Below are 23,922 nucleotides of genomic sequence, written 5' to 3'. Positions count from 1 at the left end.
CATTAACCATTGCATCTCATGCAAAACTAAGGAAGTGATACTCTCACTGTACTCCACACTGGTGAGACTACAGCTTGAGTACTGTGTCCAGTTATGGGTGCCACACTTCAGCAAGGATGTGGAAAAACTTGAGAGGGTCCAAAGAAGAGTCACCTGTATGTTTAGGGTCTTGCAAGACAAGCCATACAAGGGGAAGCTGAGGGACTTGGGTCTCTTCAGCCTACAGAAAAGAAGACTGAGAGGGGACTTGGTAGTGCCTTACTGCTACATCAGGGGAGTATATCAAGAACTTGGTGAATGGATGTTCACCAGGGCACCCCTGGGGAAGACCAGGAACAGTGGATGCGAACTTCTGGAAGGCCGCTTCAGGCTCAATTCCAGGAAAAAGTCCTCCACAGTCAGGGTGTCCAGACTGTGGAATAAACTCCCTCCAGTGGTGGTGCAGTCACCTACTCTGGAAATCCTCAAAAGGAGACTGGGCAGTCACCTTGCTGGGGTTACTTGACCACAGTTGTCTTTTCCTGTCTAGTGCAGAGGGACTGGACCCGATGATCGACAAGGTCCCTTCCAGTCCCTAATAATCTATCAATCTATGTTAATAATGATGAGAAAGTCAATACAGGGTTGGATGGAAGAACAGTTCATTTATGAATTTTGAGTGTACTGCATAATGATATACAGTTAGAACATACAATATCCTACCATGAGAAGGACATAAGTGACCTATTGGATCAGACCAATGGTCCATCTACTCCAATAGCCTATCTCTGACAGTGACAGGAGTGGATGCTTTCGAGGGAGAACACTGAAACAGATATACCCTAGAGTGATCTATCCCCTATTCATTACCCCCTGGCATCCAACATGATTGGTTTAGAGATGCCAAAGGAAACATCTCCAACCATTTTGTTCAACAGCTATTAATAGATCTGTCATCCATGAATTTATCTAGTCCCATTTTGAATCTGGCTATGCTATCTACCTCTATCACCTCCTATGGCAATTAACTCTACACATTAACTACATGTTGCATAAAAAAAAAAAGTACTTTCCCGTGTTAGTTTTAAACCTGCCTCCTACTCATTTCAGTGTGTGCCTCCAAGGTCTTGTATTCTGTGACTTGGCAAATAGTGGTTCCCTGTTCACTTTGTCCACACTTTTCATCATTTTATAGACCACTATCATATCCCCCCTCAGCCTTCTCCTTTCCAAATTGAAGAGCCCTAGCCTTTTTAGTCTATCCTTACCCCTGACAATTTTGGTTGATCACCTCTGTAACTTTTCTAATTCTACTACAACCTTTTTGGGATGCAGAGACCAGAACTGCACACAGTATTCAAGATGTGGGCCCACAATAGATTTGTATAATGGCATGATAATTTTCATCATTTTATTTTCAATATAGATTCATAGCAATGCCCATTTTATTGGCCTTTTTGATCACTGCTTCATGTTGAGCTGATATTTTTAGAGAACTATCTACAGTGACTCCAAAGTCTCTTTCTTGAGTAGTACCAGCTAGTTTACAACCCTGTGTCCATTACCTTGTTGACATTAAAATTCATTACCATTTTTTTTGCACACTCACTTAGGTTGGTAAGATGTTTCTGCAGCTGCTCTGTGTCATCTTGGAATTTGACTACCCAGAATACTTTGGTATCATCTGCAAACCTGGAAATTTCACTGTGCATCCCCATTCCCAGATCATTAATGAAAATGTTGAACAAAATTAGGCCTAGCACACACCCCTGTGGGGTGACTATTTAGCCCTACCCTTTGCTTCCTATCTTTTAACCAGCTCTTAATCCAAGAAATAACCTTCCCTCCAATCCTATGGCAATCTTTTAAAATACCTTTGATGAGGGACCTTATCAAAAGCTTTTAGAAACCCTCTGAAATGAAAAATTGGAAATGCATTAGAAGGAACAGAAACAGATCAAGTATCATTGAGATTTACAGCAGGCCTGAAGGCACTGAAGAGGTTGACCCTGTTACTTTCATTGAGCCATTTGTTCCATCTCTTCTCACGTATACATCTCTAACATTATTTGAAACACAGTCTGTAGAGTCTCTTCTTTCTTGTAAGAATCACTTTTTTCTTTTAAAACTTTAAGGGGCATTTATGTAACAGGAGGTTTTCTCGCGTGTTTGCCTGTTGGTTTGTTTGTTGGGCTATGCTGACATAAAATATTACTGACATTTTCTTTGTCTCTGAGCTAGCTCTTTAGAATATACCAGAAGAAGGAACAGGGAATTAATAGAGATGACTGTGAGAGATTCCTGGTAAATAAGATATCCCTCCATGATTAATATTTTTATTACAAGGAATAACAATCCATTTGTACCCATCACAACAGTATTCTGCATGTGCAAAAAGAGATGCTTTGTGGCAGAAATTTTGGAGAAATTTGTGTTTCATATGGATATGTTACATAAGCCAAACAGTACCACTCCCACACCAGTACCTAGTATATATCTTGATATATATACAAGTGACAATGAGAGAGACTAGTTTTTAGACTAGTTTACAATACAGATTTAAGCAATATTAGGACCCCTTTTATGTATGTTGTTCTGGCTTGTTTCTAATGTTAATACAATCCTCATTTATACATAAAGATGATTCACTGAATTTTACTAGTTTCAGGTTTCTTCTTGATTTTGCTTCATATAAACTTTTAATGTTTTCAGTTTAGTTCCAGTCTATACCTTCTCCATATTAAGTCAGACTGGTTACTGCTTATTCACTTGTTTTTAGCCAAGTGAAGTACTGTTTTTGTTGAGATCTTTCTGAGTTAGTTATCTCTTTCCAAGTCAGTATGTGGCTATTGTTAAACTCAACTATTGAGAGAAACTTAATTTTAATTTGGTAATATAAAATGATAGCTGTTACCTATCATTTTATAAATTGCTCTGAATAGATTGTTTCAGAAATTTTGTACACATGTTCTGAAATTTAAAAAATCGTATGAACTGAATGATCAGAAAACTATCAATATTTCAGCGACAAATTGTAATAGAATTAATCTTCAAAGCTGCTTCTCATAATTAAGGCTCTAATTCAACATCAGTAAAAAAAAAAAAAAAAATAGAGATCTTGGACTTCCTAGCACTAGTGAGCTAAAAGGAGGACTTTTTGCTTATTCTTATGTATTGCAAATACTTTTCAACAATTTTTCTTAGGTATGTTAATTATTTACCTAGATATAAAAGTAGACAAATTGGCATTGATACAGATGTTCATAACCCTATGAAGGTTGTTGTTAGGCATATAATAAGATTATTAAGAGGATATTTCAAGAGGAAATATATTAAGAATAGCTGAAACCCACAAAACATTTGCGATTACATTTTTATTGCAAAACTATTCTTTAAATACAGGATTTTTAGTTATCCATTGACTGAATACTTTAACAGAATCAAAACTTCTCGCCCTCAAAAAGGCTACATGAAGCTGTTCATGTATAAACACAGGCTTAGAAATATGAATTCATATTTTGTCAAAAGTCTGACTTTGTGACTTGTTCATAATTATAGTTGTTCCCTTTTAGTGGAAATTGCCCCTTTAATGGATTAATTGCCCATTTTAACAATTTAATTCCATAACAGTCCATATATTTAGTGGCATATTATGCCATAAATAAATTTCATAACAGTTTACAAGTTTGGCGGCGTATTTGGATTTAAATTACTCTTTTACCTAGCAAGCTAAAATGATTCCTATGTATTTTAGTTTGCTCCATAAATTACAGCAAAATTCCTCACATGTACAAGGGTGCTATGTAGAGAAGGTGGCAGGGACAGTACAGTAGGTGCTGGAGCCTAGGCATGCTCGGGGAAGCTTGAGCTTGGTGGGCTTCCAGTGATCCATGCACAGTACCTGCCACCTTCTCTGACTGCCAGCATACCCAGCCACCTTCACGCCACTTTCCTGGGGCAGCCATCCCATTCCAAGCTTTCCTGAGCATTCCCAGGCTTCCAGCATCCCATGAACTGTTGGATCCAACAGGTGCTGCCTGCAAGCTGGAGCTGCACCCACACAGCTAGCACCCTACCCAGACAGCCCCGGATGGCAACACCACCACAGAGGGAAGCTCCAGTCCACCCTGCAGCTCAGGAGCTGTGCAACCTTGCAGCAGCTCCCACAGGTAGGCTCTGCCAAGTTGTGGGGAAACAAAGGGCAAGGGGCCTGATCTTTTTTTCCTCCCAGAATCTGCCTGCATCTCCCATGGCCAGGGAGCAAGCTGCTGGCAGGTCACATAGCCTGTGAGCTGTGGGGGACCACAGAGTTTCCTTCTGTAGTTGTAGCACCCACCCACTGGCACCCCACCTGGACAGTCCCGGGGGCGCCGCTGCCATGAAGGGAAGCACCGGGGACCACTGCTGCTCAGGGCCTGCCAGCAGCTTGCCTCCCAGATGCAGCAGAGGTGAGCAGGCTCTGGGGCAAAGAAAAGGTATCTGATCCCCCACCACTCCCCACCACCCTCTGTTAGAGTCTGTCTGCTCTGTGTGTGTGTGTGGGGGGGGGTGTTCATTCTAGCTCTGACTTGCCTGCACATCTGTTTGAAATACCTCAGGTTGTATTACCATAACACATTTATTGGATCTGTCTGGAGCACTCTGATTGGTTGTTTCAGTAAGCATTGTGATTGGCTGCTGAGACAACCAATCAAAGTGCCCTGGACAGACAAAATAAGCCTATTATTATTATAGATTTGGGAATTTTAATGGAAAATTGATCATTTCCTGCAAGGTATTTTTGTCCTCCCAGTGTTTTTGATTAGATCTCAGGCTAAAGATGATTAAAACAGACATTATTACCTTAGTAGCAGAAATGTTTTTTTGCTAGGGAGAAATTAACATGAAGACTCCTACTCACTACTTCAGATATTCGATCAAGCCCCCCACAGGCAAACCCATAATCTTAAATCTGTGTGATAGGTAGAGTTGCACATGCATGTGCACACATAAAAATATGCACACACATGCACATATAACTAAAAAAAAATAACAGTAAAAACTAGCAGACACTTTTTCAGGTTTTTATCGTAAAATATTTTTTTTCACTAGAAAAAATATACCTCTGAGATACTTTTTAAACTTAGCTGTCTTAATATTGTTCATATGTTATAAGGAATGACAGCAGAAAAATAAGTTAAGGTTGTAACAAAGGTTGAGGCAGGCATGCAGTTGAGAAAATGTATATACTTGTCTTCCAATTTTCATTTATATTTGCCTCTGTGCCTTGATGCTTTTTATTCTAAGTAAAAGAAATATTTTTGCATTAGTGTAGTTGTATAAGGTTTTTTCAATCTAGTAAGACTGATTTGGAGAAAGAAATATTTAGTTCATAGTACAGTCATTTTAGTAGCAACACAGGATTCAGGCGCACCTGCTCAATGAAATCTTGTGGCATGTATTTACCAAATGAGAAAGAAATGATATTTTTCTTCTTTTCCTACAGACTTGCTTTGTCTTTGTTGAGAAAAAAACAGTTTTTAAATTAAGCCATTTTGCTTGTTCATTGTTTTCATCAGCTGGGTATTGCCAGTTGGCAGTCACTGTGCTAAACAGCCTTTAGGAACACAGATTGGGAAAATAATAGTGGCCTGTTGGAAGAGTTCTAGTTTTTAAAGAGCATCAGAGGTTTCATAATACTTCAGGGGATTGTTTTTAGTGTTGCCTGTCAAAATGTTTACCAGTGACTTTACCAGTATGAGGAAAATACAGTATATGATACAATAAACTGATTTCTTCATGGAATTTCACCACCAGGTGGTACCGCTTTTACATTCATAAAGCAAATAAATCCTGATATGCTGAACAGATTATTCTCTTATGTTGATAAGTAAATATAGCTTTCTCCTTTTGGTCTCTTTAATATACAAGACTCTTTTGCAAGTATATTTGCTAGTGCCAAAGATGAAGTTTTAACACAAATATACTTTTGCCAGTATATTAGCTCTGGCAGCAGGGTTTTTTGTGGGGGAGAAGTATGTTTATTTTGGGGTGAGTTGGAAGGGAAATGAATGGATAAGAGGGGAAATGCCCAGTTTTGAAAGGGAAGTTATTTTCAACAATTCCTGAAAGACATGTTATAATAATTGTGTGTCTTATCTTGCTAAGCCTCATCAAACTCTAAATCAAACTTTGTCATATTTGACTTTTGACAGAATCTTGGGGGTAGAATCCCCACCATGAGTCTACCCCTATATGAATTGCTCATCAGGGAAAAGTTGATTGGAAGATGATGGGAAATTAAGCTTACTTTACTTACACTGGGTGCAAAAAATAAGTATAAATTACATTTGGTAGGGACTGAAAGAAAAAGGTGTGAAAAGGAATACCATAGTTTCTCACATAAATATGCCTCCACATGAAATGAGCATCTTGCTTTTGGAAAGCAGAACTTAGAAAAACAGATTTTTCCAGTCATGGCTAACTGTATGACATGTAGTAAGTCAACATACAGTGGCATCAGGACTTCCTTGTGCAGCAAACTGTTTTTGCAATGCCACACTTCCTGAACACTAGGGCTAGGGACAGAAGATACAGATAAACCAGTTTAAGTGATCAGAAACTGGTTTAAACCTGTAACAGACCAGAAGATCAGTGAACATAAACCAGTTTAACAAAATGGCCATAACTGGTTTAAGATAAACCTGGTTGAATGTAGTATCAGACTTAACTGATTTGGGTGAAACAAGTTTATGCAACTTCTGTCCCATACCCTTCCCTGGAAATAGCTGTTTAAGAAGAGCTTGAGTTAATGATGAGAGAGACTTTGTTTTCTTGATGGGCTGATAAACTGCCTGCTGGCTTGCTTGCTTCAAAGGCTGCAATCTTTCAGTGTTCAAGGGGGGACTGAAAGAGGTGTGAGAAATGACCTGTTTTGCAGTGCATGGGACCTGTGAGTACCAGTTTGCTACAGACAGTATGCAGAAGCATGGAGAGGGATATATAAAAGCTCAGGTATCATTAACAGATGCATGCAGTTCACACAAGTGGTCCTCCCCCCTCCCTTCCCTCAGGATGCTAGCTGGTGGCTGGGGGCTGGCAACACCCCTGCCCCTTGAGCAGTGAGCCAGGAAAAGCCTGGCAAGGGCTGCTTCCCCCTCCCCCTCCAGACACACCTTGGATGGGGACTCTGCAGGCAGGGTGGAGGTATAAACCCCTCCCTAATCAGAGTGTCCTGCTGGAGCCAGGCCACCCCCTTCCTCAGCTCAACACTGTAGAAGGGAAGGGAGGCCTGCTCTAGCACCCCCCAGCTACTAGCCTGAGCCGCTTCAGGGATTTGCCTGCATTTCTTGATTCAAAAGTGAATGTCTATCCACTTGCAAAATGGTTCAAGCTCTGCAGGTTAGACTAACCTACAAAGATAAAATCAAGTCAGGCTCAGGCTTTTTGAATGTCTGTTCCTGGCCTCCATGTTCTGTGAAGAGTCATGTACACTGGCAAGGCAACAGATTTTGTGAACTGAAGACTTTGGTAACCACAGCTGTCACTAAGGGATGTTTCACAGATCTAAAATTCAAATTAGAAACATAAATGAAACCTGAACATGAACGCTTTCCTGTTCTTAAGCGTGGTTAAAGCTTATCGTAATAGTAAGCAGTAGTGGGATGCTCTGAGAATGGGCAGGAGAGGAAGATGATGCACAGACGCTGTCAGTGAAAAATAGGTTGTTAGGAATAGAAGGTTAGAGAACCCCGCACAAGCTGATCAACACAGCTAAGTCAGAAGTAGAATGCAGCAGGGATAGGAGGTTGAACTTTACCCATGGATAGGAGTAATACAGACTCGGGGTCACAAACTGAAAACTCTCTTGTTTCTGGTGCATCATTGTATGCTGCTTCCTATTCAGGAAAGATGGAAGTCTAGTATATAAGTTATGTGCTCTCAGATTAATGCATAGCTTCCCATATATTTTGTTGCAGAGTGCTAAAAGCTGAGTGATTTTGATGAGAGGTTCCTGAAACTTAGCTGAATGATTCTAGCCCATACATTGATGTGTTGTCTCATTCATGAAGTGTGCTATCAGATGCTCAATGTATAGTAAAAAAGTCACTCTAATCTCCCATCTCCCAGACGCCCATACATTCTGGATATTAAGCACTAATTAACCATCCCATTCCATTTACAGACAAAATGACTCAAACAAATATAGAACAGGGTAATCATGAACTGGTAATAGAAATATTTCTACCATTTCTGATTTTTCCCCCTAATTTGAGAAAATCCCTATTTTTGTAGGACCCAATCCAAAACCTAATGGAACCTTAGAGCCTTTCTGTTTTCACTGGGCCTCAGAATTGGCATACCACAGAGAATATTGCTAAAGTCCCTTAAATAAGTAACTTTTAAAATGTGATGCTGTATGTGTTATTTGAATGTAAAGATTGGGTTCACTACATCACAGATTAATTTCAGTGCAACAACTGTATAAATTATACCTCATAAAACAGACATCTTAAAATTGACTGAAATTATTACCATTACATAATAACCTATGGCAGTCACACATATGAATTGATGTGCAATTGGGAGCAAAAAAATGCATGTTACAAGAGTTTTGTGAACGTCTTGCAGATGTCCTTTATTCTTTTTCTCTGGAACTTTTTTATTTTTAATCGGAAACCAAAAACAAAATTAATGCACTGTGGGCACAGATAAGAGACACAAAATAGTTTTATATGTAATGATTTTACTGGATTTTGAAATTAAGCACAGCATGTAGGAAAGTTCCAGATAAAGTTCAAAAGATACCAGTTATGCATGTACTGAGGCATTTTTTTTCATTTTTTAAATCCTGAGGCTGGGACACTTAAATAAGCATTTGCTTTGAGGAAAGGACCACACAGAAGTACTTACGTGAGTCCTCTGTCTTAAAGCATTATAGTATTCTTTATTCTGCTTCGTTGGATCATGCTGTGAAATTGGATCATCCCAGTGATAGCTAGTAGGAAAGATCTGTAGGATCAACTGGTATTAAAGAACAGTTTTTACACATAGGGAATGTACATTATGATCAAAAAGTAAAGGATGAGCATTTTATGGCAAGCAACTTACTGAACTAAAAAATCATTCATTTGAAAAATCATGTTGTGCCTGAGAGTTGCTATAGAGGTACATGAAATTTACATTGAATTAGAGAAGTGTAAAAGTCAAAGCAGCAGATGGACAGATGGAGTTGGTTCAAATATGCTTCTGTGAACAAATACCTATCAGCAGGGAAAATGTAGTAAGAAATGAACAGCATCAGTGCCTCATACAGAATTACAAGAAAAGCAGTTTAAGAACAGAAAATGCTTAGAAATGAAAAGAAAATTCAGTTCATGAAAACTCTTTTGTCTTAACTCAGAAATGGCTTGTAGCCTAGAAGCAATTGATTAGAGTTGGTGGAACATTTCCCCCCAACTGCAACAATTTATTTATTTACTCTCAAAGGGCGCCTGTAGATGTGCAGAGATGCAGCTCTGACACACTGTAATTACAGCATGTTGGAGCAAACTCAAGTAATCGAGTCTACTGGAGTGTGCTAATTAGCTAGTTCCAACAACCTCCACATCCCATGTATTCAACATCCCCATGCTTCAAAATGGTGGTGGAAGCACTTTAAAGCTCATTGAAAAAGCTTTAGTTAAAGCGCCCCCACCACCATTTTGAAGCATAGGATATTAAATACAGAAGATACTGTGGTCACTTTAATTAGAGTGGCTCTCAGAGCTGATCTAATTAAAGCACTCCACCCACCCCCAGAGCATGTGTAAAGATGTCCAAAATGTTGATTTGCTGATAACTAATATGTTGTGATACCATCCATACCAGATTCAACAAAAATGGAATTTCTAGTGGGAAAAAAAGCAGACAAAGACAGGAAGACTCACCCCAAATAGTCTGGACACTCAGTTGACCGTGGGGCCAGGTGCAGACATTACACTTTTACCAGTTGCCCTCCCTCCCCACCACCAGCCACCCACCCCACCACCAAAGGGCAAATGTATGTTTTGTTCACTACTAGTCTATACTACGTTGCTTACAGAAAACAGTGTAACTTAGATTCCATCTTAGGCTGTTTAATGTTTCCAAACTGAATTAAGCACAGCAAGGATGTGAATCTGGGCCTTCACAAGGCAGATGAGACACTCACTGGGCTATTGATTATCTTTGAGAGGGGAAATCTGTCACTTTCTCAAAATATGGAAGTCCTTTGTTTTGCCCTAATGTGACAGGAAATCTTAAATTTTCATGGGATAGGAAATTGTTTCCTCTGCTATATTCCCCTTCAGGTGCATTAGTCCATAGAAAAGCTTTTCTGGAACCATGTGTAATGTTCTTACTCCTAGAAATAGTTTGAAAGTTTTGAACAAACATTATCAGAAAATGTATTGAAACTGCAGCTTTTCAATGGTATTGAGTTGGTATTGGTACTAGGTATTGATTCATTTCTCTTTTTTTAAAGGATGTATTCAGAATTGTTTAACTGTATCCACATTTGACGTTTTCCAAACAAAAATTATATTTCCTAGCTCAAAATGATATTTTTATTTCAAAATTTACTTTATAAATTAAAATGAAATGTTTTCAAAATGCCACGTTTCAATGGGCTTAGATAGCATTGCTATTTTTTTCAAAGCTTTGGTTCAAGAAAATTTGAGATTTAGGTTTTTTGTCACAATTCATGATAGGGAAAAGTTTGTAATTCTCCAAAATTTTCACTAGATGATTAAAACATGTAACCTATCTCCATTCATCCACTACTGTTCTTCACCATGTTTTCATATGTTTTCACTTCTATCTTGACTTTTTTCCTCCTTCTTGCATGATTTCATTTCTCCTCATCTGAACTTTTAATATTCCTTTTCTTTGCTTATTTCTTCCTGTCTAAGAAGTAAAGGAAAACCATGAATTATTATTACCCACATTCAGTGGAAAAATGGCTTCTTCACTAACTCTACTTCCATTTCATGTACAATTTCTTTATATCCCTTTATTTTCATTTATTGTCAGGCAGGGACTACAGGTATCACGAGGCTACCACCAATCTTGATTCTTTCTCTTCCTTTGAAGTTCACTCATTTAGCTTGTCCTTTTATTTTTTGCATGGCTGTCCAGTCACCTTCCTTGCCTAAATGTTCAGAATTCCATACAATACAGGCCTTTTCCAGAACTTTCCTCAGTGTTTTTATCCATACAGCTGGTGTCTTCTCTACTCCTGGGATGTATCTACACATGCGCTTTACTGTGGAGTAGACTATTTAACTCCATAGTAAAGTATCACAGTCCATAGGTATTAGGATGCAGTAAACTAATAGGATAGTATGGTCAGGGACGCTGACCAGGGGCATAAATTGCACCAGCCAGGGGCCTGCTCTACCCCAGCTCTAATTGCTGCTCTCCTGGGTGTACATGTAGATGCTGTGCACAGGAGCAGTCTACTCTGGCTCAAACTGCTTCAGAATTGATTATATTGCTTTATTTGCATATGTAGATGTACCCATGAAGTGCGTACAGATGCACGTGGACATGCAGGGGCATGCATTTCCCATGGAACAAATAGCAGTGGTGCATATTTGTGCCACTGCTATTTGTCCCTGGGCACACCTTTGCAAGTGCACTCTGGTGTGTAGCAGAGTGACTCAGGTGGAGTAGGGGAGACTGGGGCCAACACCTGTTCTGATCCCTGCAACCTTATCTGGTCTTTTTGGGACCTCCTAAGGCAGCAGTGGCATCAAGCCAGCTACTTGGAGCCTGGCTCGCAGCCAGAGCATGGCTCTGGCAGGCCAGGCTCCCTTTCTGGTGCTGCATGCTGCTGCTGCATGCACTGTGCTGCACTGCACTGCTTTTTTCAGTGTTTTTTTTAACACTGGAATCTTGTAGTATAGAAAAAAAAAGCTGCTATGCTGCACATCAGCAGTGAGATGAACAAGTGCATGTACATTGCATGCAGTTTGAGGTTTATGAGACTGCTTTGAAGCACTGCAAACTGCACATCTGCTGAAATTTGTTGGCTGATGTATATTAGGGGTGTGCAAAACAGGTCATATTCAATGTGTATTTGGCCTGAATTGGGGACAGTGATTTGATTTGTTGATTTTGGTCACTGTCATTGATTCGATTTGGCCAAATCTGGAGATTCGATACTGATTCAGCAATTCAGCCATAAACACAGCTTTAAATGTTTTTTCTACCCACGAGGCACCAGTCATTGAGCTGGTGGATATGGGGGTACCTCCCTGGCATGCTCCCTGGTGGACCCAGAAGTGCACCAGAAGTGCTTCTGGTCCACTTCCAGGTCTGCTTCTGAGTGCACTGGGGACTCCCCCGTACTCCTGTGGGATGCTCCATGCGCCCCCCCATCTCAGCATTCACGAGCTGCCTGGTACCTTGAGAAATATTGAAAAAACATTTAAAGCTGTGTCTATGTCCAAATCATTGAATCTTTCTGAATCTCTCAAAATTGATTTGGAGGGTTCTGATTCTATTTGGAGAGATTAAAGGGTCTCCTGATTCAATTCAGATTCAGAGATTCAGCCACTGAATCAGGCCGAATCAAATCAGCGACTGAAGCTTCACACAGGCCTAATGTATATTATGTTTTTCAAAGTTGAGAAGATTAGAGTCTTTTAATGGTTTGTCCTTCACTCTAGTTGTTGGGTTATTACATTCTTATTGCTTCTCCACACCCTTGTGTTCTGTTTCCATCCCTACTGAAAATACAAAGACTAAAATAATCAGATTTTTTTTTACCTTCTTTGCTGAAAAAGTGCAATAAGGATTTCTTGAAAGCTGAGGTTTTGAAGATTTATGTGTCACCCCACTATCACATTCTTACAATCAGCACAGCTACTTTTTGGGAAAGAAAGGGTGTTTCTTTATTAAGGATTCTGTTTCATGACTTGTTAGGTTAGTAAAACAAACCTGTAAAATTTACATTGTTCTACACATTTCTGTGTTGGAAGGCAAGACTGAGCTTTTGAATTCTTGCTTCAGTTCACTTTTTTCCAAGTCCTAACAAGTAACCACCTACTGTATGTATTTTACATTTTTCTTTGATTTACCAGTAAGATCATACTTCAATTGCATGGAATTTTTAAAATGAATTGCTCTTTGTTCTCAATCTGCTACTAGTAGTGCTAACACTGAATGAAAAAGAAAGGGCAAACATCAAATCAGTGATAGTCAGTTACAGAAAACTTTAGGTGGAAAAGGTCACTTAGTACTACATGAAATATTTTATTTCATTTTCGTCTCAATTTTCTGTCACCATGTGTAATTAATTCATGTTACATTATACAAATTTAATATAAATTATACCCATTTTATAATTCAGAGAATGACAGTGCTCACTGTTCTGTAAAAGTTGAATGATAACAACATGAAATTTTAAAAAGAAGAGTCAAGTAGGTTGTAAAAACAGTAAGGCCATATCCAGAAATGTGCAGCCATGTGGTATGTCTGCAGTGCCACATACTACACATTCGGCTGTCCTCCACACTGTAAAGTAGCAGCACTAGCGGGGGTTGCGACCTCAGGAGATCAAAGGAGGGCCGTGTACACTGGGATAGTGCAGCAGACCCAAACTGGAGCCTGGCTGGCTAGAGCCACACTCCAGCTGCCAACAAGGTTCTAAGCAGAAGGACTGCTGCTCCTGCAGCCCCAGGAGGCCCCCAGACCCCAGGTAAGGCTGTTGGCCTCAGCCTCCCCTACTCCACTTGGGGTAACCTCCTGTACTCCAGAGAGCGTGTGACACAGGTGTTTCCTGGGGACAAGCAGAAGTATACAAGGTGTGCTGTTGCTTATTGTTCCCAGGGAAACAAATGTCCATGCTTATGTGTGTAACCTGGGAGGTACTGCAAGAGGTACCCCGTCTCCAGTTGAAGGAATCAAAGCAGGTGCACAAGCGCTGTGGGAGGTGTAGGGACTCTCCTCCCTTATAGAGCAGAGCCAGATCACCAATGGGGACTTAACCATATACCTTTTAATACTCCATATACCTTTTAATACTGGGAACATAACAGGCATAAATCAGAGGGTACAGTGGACACTACAGTGCCCCGAGGGGGCAGGATTCAACAAAGGTTAGACACTTACAATCACTGACAAAAACAGGGTTAACAAAATATAAAACACAAACAGCAGAACAAACAATACGGGTTGGTGAAATATAAAAAGGCACAAAAATGACAAGGAAATATGGAGTACCTGGAGGGGGACTACACAATGGCCTTTTTCCACTGCAACAAGATTTGCTTCTTGTTATCTCATTCATCTCACTCATGGTTTGAACCCAGGTCACCCACATGGTAGGTAGGAGTGCTGCCACACAGCTACTACTGGTTGTATGGTTCTAGCCTGCTAGGGGTCTTGACCTTGCTGGAACCCGGCCTCACGTTGAGTTGCCTGGCCTTGGATTGGAGGAGCCAGAAGCACAGCTGGGAACCCCTGAGGTCACTGCTCAGATCCTTCCTGGAGCTGGGGAGCCTCTCCTGCCGGCCGCATGCCACGCTGCTGAGGGTCCCACTGCTGCCTGCAGGTCCTGCTCTTTCAGGCTCTTCTGGGGCACTGCTCCTGCCCCACTGGCTCAGCTCTTGCCAGCTCTGTGAAACTCCTTCCTTGTTGTCCCTTGCTGGTCTCTCCCCTGAATCAGCCCATGCTGCCCCTTTTATTTCCCTCCGGGTGACCCAAGGGGCCAAGTGGGATATGGGGGGAAGGGGGTGGTGAGTCTCTGCAGCCTGATTGATGTGGAAAGGGAATCCCAAGTCCTCCAATCATCTTTTACCCCTTCAAAACTCCTTGGCCAAATCATTACCAGATTGGTGAGGAAAGGGAATCCCGAACCCTGCAATCATCATTTGCCCTTTCAAAACCCCTGGGCCAGGTCACTGCCAGCCAGCTCGTCACATGTGGACACAGCCTAAAAGGGCATTGGGTTACTAACATCAGTGATGTACTGTGTGCACTCTTGGACAAACAGCTTGTTCATATAAAAATGATGTTGTTTTACAGTCTGATATTCCAAGAATATCTGGGACATCTCTATAGTGTTGGAAAATACCTTGATTTTTTCAGCCCAAGAGAGGTACGATTCGTGTCAATTCAATTAATCCATTTATTTGTCTTGTGAGGGAGTGGCGGCTAGGGGCGGCCGTGAGCTCCCTAGCGCCGCCTACCGTCACGTTAGGGTGACGTAGCACCCTCAGAACCTCGCCCGCCACGACTTTGATGGTTAAATATATAATGTGGAGGCTGCCAGTTTCCCTAATGGACGGTCTTATTGTTCGTCTCTATTCCAGACTGGGGATTCGATAAGCGTCCTGCCTTAAGGGCAATGCGTGCCTCCAAGCCTCCCCCTCAGCACGCCCCAAGCCTCGCAGCTGTTCTGGGGGACGCTTGTATGGTCCCTCGCCCCTCGGGTGCCCTTGTTCTCACTCTCGGGCACCGGGGGCTCTTCGCCCACCTGGCGCCTCCTTGGGTCGGGCCCCAATCCCTAGCCCGTTCCCCGCGCCCTGGGCCTGTCACACTGGCGCCCAGCTACTTGCCGGCGCCTCCTGGGTCGGCTCGCCGGCGCCCAGCTACTTGCCGGCGCCTCCTGGGTCGGCTCGCCGGCGCCCAGCTACTTGCCGGCGCCTCCTGGGTCGGCTCGCCGGCGCCCAGCTACTTGCCGGCGCCTCCTGGGTCGGCTCGCCGGCGCCCAGCTACTTGCCGGCGCCTCCTGGGTCGGCTCGCCGGCGCCGCTCACTGCCGGCGCCTCCTGGGTCGGCTCGCCGGCGCCGCTCACTGCCGGCGCCCCCTGGGCCGGGTTCTAGCCGGCGCCTGGCTAATCGCCGGCTCTGCCTTGGGCCGGCTCGCTCTCGCCGCCCTAGTCCCGGCGCCCTTGGGCCGGCTCGCTCCCTCTGCCCGGATCTCGGGTCTCCCGGCGCCCTTGGGCCGGCTCGCTCCCTCTGCCCGGATCTCGGGTCTCCCGCCGCCCTAGTCCCGGCGCCCTTGGGCCGGCTCGCTCTCGCCGCCCTAGTCCCGGCGCCCTTGGGCCGGCTCGCTCTCGCCGCCCTAGTCCCGGCGCCCTTGGGCCGGCTCGCTCGGCTGCTCTCGCCGCGCTAGCCTTAGCTCTATCGCCGCCCTAGTCTCGGCACCCTTGGGTGGCTAGCTAGGCCTGCCTATTCAGCCCCTCTCTGGGGCCTCGCCCCTCAGGGGCCTCTACCGCGCTCCCTGCGCTTCGCCCCTTTGGGCTTCCCCACTCTGGGGCCGACACGCCACGTGCCCCGCGCCCTGTCTCTGCCCTGCTCCGGGGCCTTGCCCTCTCTAGGGCTGACTCTGTGCCTCTTGCGCCCTGTTTCTGCCCTACTCCGGGGCTTTGCCCTCTCTAGGGCTGACTCCGCGCCTCTTGCGCCCTGTCTCTGCCCCGCTCCAGGGGCCTTGCCCTCTCGGGGCTGACTCCGCGCCTCTTGCGCCCTGTCTCTGCCCCGCTCCGGGGCTAAACACCGCCCTTATGGGCTGGGGTCTGTAACCCCGCACACCGCGCCTCCCTGGCGCAATATGGTGCCCTGCAGCACCGACAATGGTGCCCCTGGCACTATGCCCCAACTGGGCACTGGGAACCCCCAAGCTGTTGGGGAAGCTCCCCTTGAGGCCTCCTCGCTCCCCTACAGCCTCACCCGGTCCTCCAGTGTAAACTGCAACATAACCTCAAGCCATCTGGCTACAACATAAACAGAGGCTCCACATGCCCAACAATAACTCCAAGCCCTGCCTGGGCTCTCAGTCCTACCTGCAGTCAGGGTGATCTTGTTCCCTGCATCATCACGGCCTGTTAGTGGGGTAAGGCTGCAAGCACTAACTCAGGCCACTCAGCTCAGCCACAGAGCTCCTGCTCCTGCTCCTGCTCCTGCTCCTGCTCCTGCTCCTGCTCCTGCTCCTGCTCCTGCTCCTGCTCCTGCTCCTGCTCCTGCAGCAGCCAGAAGGGAACTGTGTTTCCAGCTCCGGCCTCAGCTGGTTATAAAGGCCAGGCCCTGCCCTCTTCCGGCCATGTGACCACCTGGTTGCCCTGGCAACCAGGCACCTGGGCTGCCTGGGTGATTGGCAGCTCTGCCAATCACCCTCTCAATCACGGAGCACCTCTGTGACTCCGTGACAGTCTCCTCCCCATCCTTATAATATCAAAAGTATCACAGCACCTCATAAGCATTTATCAATAAAATAATTCACATTATTACTAACTTTTAGACAAGTTAATACATCAACAGATAACCCTTGATTTGATCTAAAGGAAGAGGAAGAGAGACCGATTCAACAAAATCTAGCTTCCTCTGCTACTTATACCAACTGAAATAAAGTAAATGGGATTTGAAGTGTCATTTCAGTGTGTCAGAGGTGCCATATAAACAGCTGTATTACTGATGTCAAAGCATTTCCACAATCTCTCTAGGCAATCTGTTCCAGTGCTTTATTACCCTCCTAGTGAGAGAGTTTCCCTAATATCTAACTTAAACTTCCCTTGCTGCATCTTGAAACCATTGCTGCTTGTTCTGTCATCTGCCACCACTGAGAACAGTCTAGCTCCATCCTCTTTGAAACCTCCCTTCAGGTAGTTGAAGGCTGATATTAAAACTTCTTTCAGTCTTCTCTACTCCAGACTAAACAAGCCCAGATCCCTCAGCCTCTCCTCATAAGTCATGTTCCCCAGCCCCCTAATTATTTTCACTACCCTCCACTGGACCCTCTCCAGTTTGTTCATATCCTTTCAGTAGTGGGGGGAACTGGACACAGTATTCCAGATGTGGCCTCACAAGTGCAGAATAGAGGGGAAGAATCATTTCCCTTGATCTGCTGAGAATGCTCCTACTAACGCAGGTCAGTATGCCATTAGTCTTTTTGACAACAAGGGCACACTGTTGGCTCATATTAGGCTTCTTATCTACTGTAACCTCCAGGTCCTCTATACTGGTGCATGGGATTTTCCATCCTAAGGACTATAGTTTGTATTTGTCCTTATTGTATTTCATGAAATTTCATGTTTCATTTTTGTTTCATTTGATAACCAGCAAAAGATCTTTAGATATCAATGCATGTAGAGCTTGTATGCAGTATCTATCCAATGAGAAGGCAGAAAGATTTTACATCAAAAACAAAACCCACTGCTCATTTTAAATCAGTCATTGGAGCATGCTTGATAACATAAAAGACAGCAACTGTAATTATCTTTTGAAAGGACTTAAGTGTTTGAACCATGCTCATTCCAATTTTTTCTTTTATCCAAGAGATGTTAAGGTGTATGTGGACACATCTGTACAAGCTGACTGAGAAGTAGATACAGATTTCTTTTATCAATATATAATAATTTGTCATATGAGTAGCATAATACTTGTTAACTCTAAGCAGATAAATATATTGGTCAGCCTGTCAGCAGAATATGGGTAAGTTGATTTATTGCTGTTCGTTCAGTTGGCTTAACATTTTTTCCACAAGTTGAACCAGGGAGTTCTCTTTTGTCTGACAGTTCAATAGAAACATCAGAAGAACATGAACTGTACTTTCCCCCCTCCCCCACAAGAAGCTGATTTTGGCATTCCTACTCACACATTTTATTTCACAAGTCACCCTATTTGACTTAATGAGACCACTCAAGGAGAAAGGTGCTGTTCAGTGCGAATAAGAATGGCAGGCTGGCCCCTAAATGAACTGGTTTAATATGTACTGAACTGTCTAGTCAAAACAGAATTCCTCTGTTCAGTCTCAGTTTGTAGAAAAGCTGTTACCCTAGTGAAGGAACAGCAGTTTATGTTTCTGCTTGTCCATCTGTAGCCATAGTTGTTTATCTATATACAAGTTTTATTTATGTTTGTCTATACAGACTATAGATATAAGTATATATAGAATAAATAGGTAGTTTCACAAAAATTGGGCTCCGGCCATTTAGTAGCTATTTTTCCATCCCATTTTTCTTTTTTTTAAATGACTTGATTACATTTAAGACACCTGAGGCAATAATCTGGTAAATGGGATTGTATATAGAAAGTGGATCTATCCCATTCCATCTTCAACTGCTTGTATCTATATGTTGTGTTTTACCATCTACTAAGATTGTAAATAATATTGTAAGATTAGATTGTCATATTCCTATTCCTTTCCACTCAAGTCTCTGGAGAACTGTTACTGTTGTAACAAAACAGTCTTAGCCATAAAAGTAAAACTAATATAGCATTGTACTTTGGAAGTTAGGGACAGATTCCATTTTGCCAACTGGACATAAATGGATCTGGGTGTGTATATGCAATAGGGCTGTGCGAAGCTTTGGGTGCTGATTCGATTTGGAGGAGATTCAGACCAACTGGGTGGCTGAATCTCTGAATCCAAATTGAATCAGGGGACCAAGTAAAAGGTCTGAATTAATTCAAAGCTCTCTGAATCAATTCAGAAAAGATTCAGAGAGCTTCAGTGATTCAGGCAGTCCCCACTGGCTGCAGCAGGGAGCTGGACTGAGACTCCATGCTGGTAAGTAGGGGGAAGTAGGGGGTAGAGGAAGGGAAGAGGGGACCATGGGGAGACCCCTTCCAGGCCCCACCCCCTGCCTGATCCCCAGCCCCCCCGAGTGCTCTCCGATCCCCGCCTGGTCTCCCAGTGCCCCCCCACAATGGCTGCCCCTCCCAGCCCCAGCTCCCCGTTGTTTTAAAAAAAGCTCCTACTCATCGGGTGCTGCCAGGCAGGGGGGGCAATCCCCACTGCCCCATGCTGTGGGAGGGGACTCTGCCATGAGTCCCTTGACCCTGCCTGCTCTCTCAGGCCCCTATGGCTGCCCTGCCCACTCCAGCTCCCAGGCCCTTAAAATAAACAACTCCCCCCGCCAAACTCACCAGCTCCTGCAGTAGCTTTGGGGCATCAGGGGACTCGTGGAAGAGCCCCACCATGCAGGGTGGGGCAGTGGCGGGCAGCAGGGATTGCACCAGTCCCCACCCCCCTCCAGCTGAGCAGGAGTTGGGGAATCCAGGGTTTTTTGAGGGTTTTTTTAAGGGCTTGGAGTTGTGGCAGGTGGGGCAACCATGTGGGGGCTGGGAGAGAAGATGGGGGTTGGGGGGCTCATGGCAGAGCCCCCCCATGTAGCATGGATCACTCCCCCTGCCTGTCAGGAGCCGGCAAGTGTAGGCTTTTTTTTTTTCAAAGAGTCAGGAGCTGCGGCAGGCAGGGCAGCCAGTGAAAGCAGGCAGGGGTTGGGCCTGTGTGATTTGGAGATTCAGCTGATTCAGCTGTGACTGAATCTCCAAATCAGATTTGGCTGAATCAGTTCAGGACAGTGAGTCAAATCACTGAATCGAATCATTGTCCACCAAATCAACCGAATCCAAATACAAAGCGAATACTAGCGCTTTGCACAGGCATAATATGCAATTCTGTTTCACCCTGCTTGAGTCCCAGCATGATACAAAAACTGGGTGTCCTCTTCACTGTCTTTTTTGTGACTCTTTTGTAAGAGATAGGTAGTAATTATTCCAAAAGTAGATGCATTGATAGATTAAAGGGACTTAGGAACGGTGAAATAAAATTACATTTACCTGCCTAAATAAACTTCCATGCCTGCTAAGTGAAATAGAATCTGGATGGCCCTTAAAACCCAAGTTCTATTTAGATACCTAATAAATAGAATAGGATCTTGTCCTTGTGCTTAAGATTCCTAGCAAAATGGACTCCCACTCCCCAGTTAAGAGGGACCAGTATTATTTTGTTTTATATGGCAGTAGTGTGCATGAGCTCTAAACGTGGGCCAGGAACCCACTGTGTTCAGTGCTATACAGACACAGGGCAAAAAATGGATCTGCTGCCCTCAGGGATTTACAAATAGAAGACAAGATGTAGAGGAACTGCATTAAAAAAAACAAACAGTAGGCCAATACTGGTCAGAATGATAAGCAGTGGATAACTATTAGTAGTTGTTAAGCTTCTTTTGCAAATGTCACATTAAAGAAGAGTATTCAGGAAAGTTCTTAAGAAATACAGCAAAATAGCTTTTCAACTGCTTATGGATCTCCTTCCACATGTGAGGGACAGCATGGGAAAAATCACAAAGGTACTTGTTAGAAAGCATAAGGGGTACTGAAGGCTGGCATTTCTCTAGCATGGAAGTGGGAGCGGACCTTCCAATGACATTTGAGAGATGATATATGTACATTGAAGGTATACTGTGAAGGACTTGGAAAGTGAAGACACATAGTCAGTGTTTGATGCAGTGGAGTTAGGTATAGATTCTCCCACAGTACAGAAAAAGATATAAAAATAGGAGAACATAGGAAAGAAAATATAGGATACTAGGGACTAGATTCTGTTTCAGTTTACTGGACGCATAAGTTGACTTTACAGTTTAATTCTTTCCCACCCTGCTAGTCCTTAAGAAATATTAATGCAAAATGTGGTCTGCCTCCTTGCTGCTGTTTTGTGACTCACCCTCAAGGGCAGTGGACAGTGTGTTACAACAATAGAAGCTTTAATGGTTTTCCAGGGCCTCAAGCAGGATGGAATGGAATTGTATTTTAAGTGCCTTAGTCCACTTTGATGCCCAACTGGCCTTAGGTTTTGTGTAGTACTGAAAAAATATACCTTCTCAATTGCTCTTATGGGGTTGCAATCTAGTCTTAAAACATCACTATGTTTCCTGATGAGTATTATATTTTTGTTGAAGTTTTTTTCTTTAAACAAAGGCGTGATAATATTTTTGCTATCTTTGAAATGATAGCCACTTATTTCTTTTTTGCAAAAGTTTTATCAAAGCCTTGTGGTCTACAGAAACATCTTCATAAATTATTACTTCTCTTGAGGCCATAATAGAGATTCTCTTCATAACAGAATGCACAGAATTTTTTTTTCTTTGGAAAATGGAAAGATTTACTTCAGAGTGAATCAGCTAGATCATTTAGAAAATCTCTTTGAAGTAAGAAGAATGTGAGAAACAGAAGAAACTGGTTAAAAGAATAGTTCCTTGAAGGTGATTAGTTTAGTTTTTTTGCTAAAAAACTTTTCACAGAAAAGCTGGACTTCTAAAATGGGACTATCATTCAACACACCACAATTTAGTTGAAAGGTTGGTTCAGTAGCCAAAGTTTCATCAATGCATTTTGTTTTGCATTAGTCCTTCAGTACTCTTGTCTCTAAGTGGAATTAGTTACTGTTTAGAAACATAAAACAAAACATACAAATGTTGACCCCCAAGAGAAAAACATACTAGTATGTATACTTTCTCATTAGTCTCAAATGTCCTGCTACACTAGAAAAAGCAGCTACTTAGTATTTTTCCCCTTTTTTCTGTTAGAATTATATACTTGGTTAAAATTTATAAAACCAAATCTGCTTTTTTTTAAAAAAATGGAATGCATTCTGAATTGATGTGAATCGATATAATTTCTGTTGATGAGAATGGAGTTGAATTAAAGATCTGGCCAATAAGATTCTCAAAAAATATAGGAATGAATTTATGATCAAGAAAAGTTAATGTTTAATGGGTTATCACATAGGGCTGAATGTTTTTAGGTTATGCACTGAAATAATGGGAAAGATATCGTTAAATTACCCATTGCTAACAATAAGCCAAAAAATATTTAGGTATAAAAACTGAAATGAAAAAGTCCTGATTCTAAGGTAAGAAAAACCAAAGTGAAAGAGGAATTTATATCACATCTTCTTTAGCTGAAAACTCTGAAATAAAATATACTGAGCCAATGGGGCAAAAAATTACTTCTGCTAAATAGTGAAATACACCTAGTTTCCTATTTCCACTCTCTCCAAAACTCCAGTCAGATGGAAATGTGCAGTTTTAGTCTTGTTTTCTAACTTCTGCTCTGTTAGCCAGAATGCCATATCTTCTGTGAGATAATGAGTCCTTATGTTATGTACTAACCCTATATCTACGGATTTTAATCTTTACCTGTGTATAGAATTGATAAGGTTTCTTTACTGTATCTGTGTTGATAAAGAGGTCCTAGGATTTGGGGTAATATTTTGCTTGAATCATGTGTAATTAAGTTGCAAGTAGCTCATGAGAACCAAATATAATGCAGTTGTGTAAGATAACAAAAGAGATACTAAATTGTTTGAGTTACAGGGTGGCTCTTCCTCCTGTACAATCAGAGGAGGCACAAGTACAAGGCTGTGATTTTATTAGGTTACATCTTCATTAACTTACCTCACCTGGGAACATGTAAGGCAATGACCAGACAGAAAAGATCACAGTTCCGTCCTCTCTTGTGAAGAATAGTCTTATGTTGCCAAACTTGTGATCCTGGTGATGGTACTACGACTTGGGGTGGGACCCATCTTATTCTCTCGTATGGGATTCTGTCGGGGGCTGTGAGAAACGGATTAGTTCCTTGTTATACCAGACATTTGGAGTCCAATCCAGCTTTCTTTGGGATTATCTTCCAGTAAGGTCACTTTCTTTTTTGGCCCCTGGAAGCTGAAATCTCCTGCAAAGTATGTGTAGGGGACATCTGCCAGCAGGTTGAGCTAGCATTTAGTTTTGCTGCCTGCCCCAAATTCCCAGTCAGTTTTCTAGAAAATAAATTCTTCCTATTTGCTCCGAAGTGAGAGAAGTGTTTACTATTATCAGATATTCAATATAATAGTTTACCTTCTTTACCTCTTGCTCGGATCTTCTGGCCTTGTGAGCTATGGGGGCCAGACAGCTCTCTGCCATAGCCCCAGATCCACCATTTGAGATAAGTTGATGTTTAGCACTGGGGAAAGTTCTGGATTTCCTTTAATCTCCTTTCAAAATACCCAGTTAGTTAAACTAATAGGCACAGTAACCACATTTCATAGTTATTGCTTAGAAGTCCAGGAGCGGGAATCAGGCAGTCGTAACACGAAATACCACTGCAGAATTTCCTTACCATCAAGGCCCAGCTAATAACAACTCACCTGGCCTATTAGCTTCCATCTGGA

At 42.7% G+C, this 23,922-nt stretch overlaps 1 protein-coding gene and 1 long non-coding RNA gene across 2 annotated transcripts in view; one reads left to right on the top strand and one right to left on the bottom strand.

Annotated features, from left to right (window-relative positions):
* LOC149874462 (uncharacterized) overlaps positions 1 to 16,824 on the bottom strand; it is a 48,212-nt gene extending 31,388 nt beyond the window's left edge. The window contains exon 1 of the long non-coding RNA XR_016439948.1: positions 16,769 to 16,824. This is a non-coding gene — a long non-coding RNA (uncharacterized LOC149874462). The remainder of the gene's footprint in view (positions 1 to 16,768) is intronic.
* IL1RAPL1 (interleukin 1 receptor accessory protein like 1) overlaps positions 1 to 23,922 on the top strand; it is a 1,351,669-nt gene that overhangs the window by 242,579 nt on the left and 1,085,168 nt on the right. The window lies entirely within an intron of this gene.

Source organism: Crocodylus siamensis, chromosome 1, assembly GCF_052110815.1.
Source record: "Crocodylus siamensis isolate JL-2025a chromosome 1, ASM5211081v1, whole genome shotgun sequence".
Taxonomy (NCBI): Eukaryota; Metazoa; Chordata; order Crocodylia; family Crocodylidae; genus Crocodylus; species Crocodylus siamensis.
Note: the sequence above shows the minus strand (reverse complement) of the source record. Positions and strands in the feature narration are given on the sequence as shown.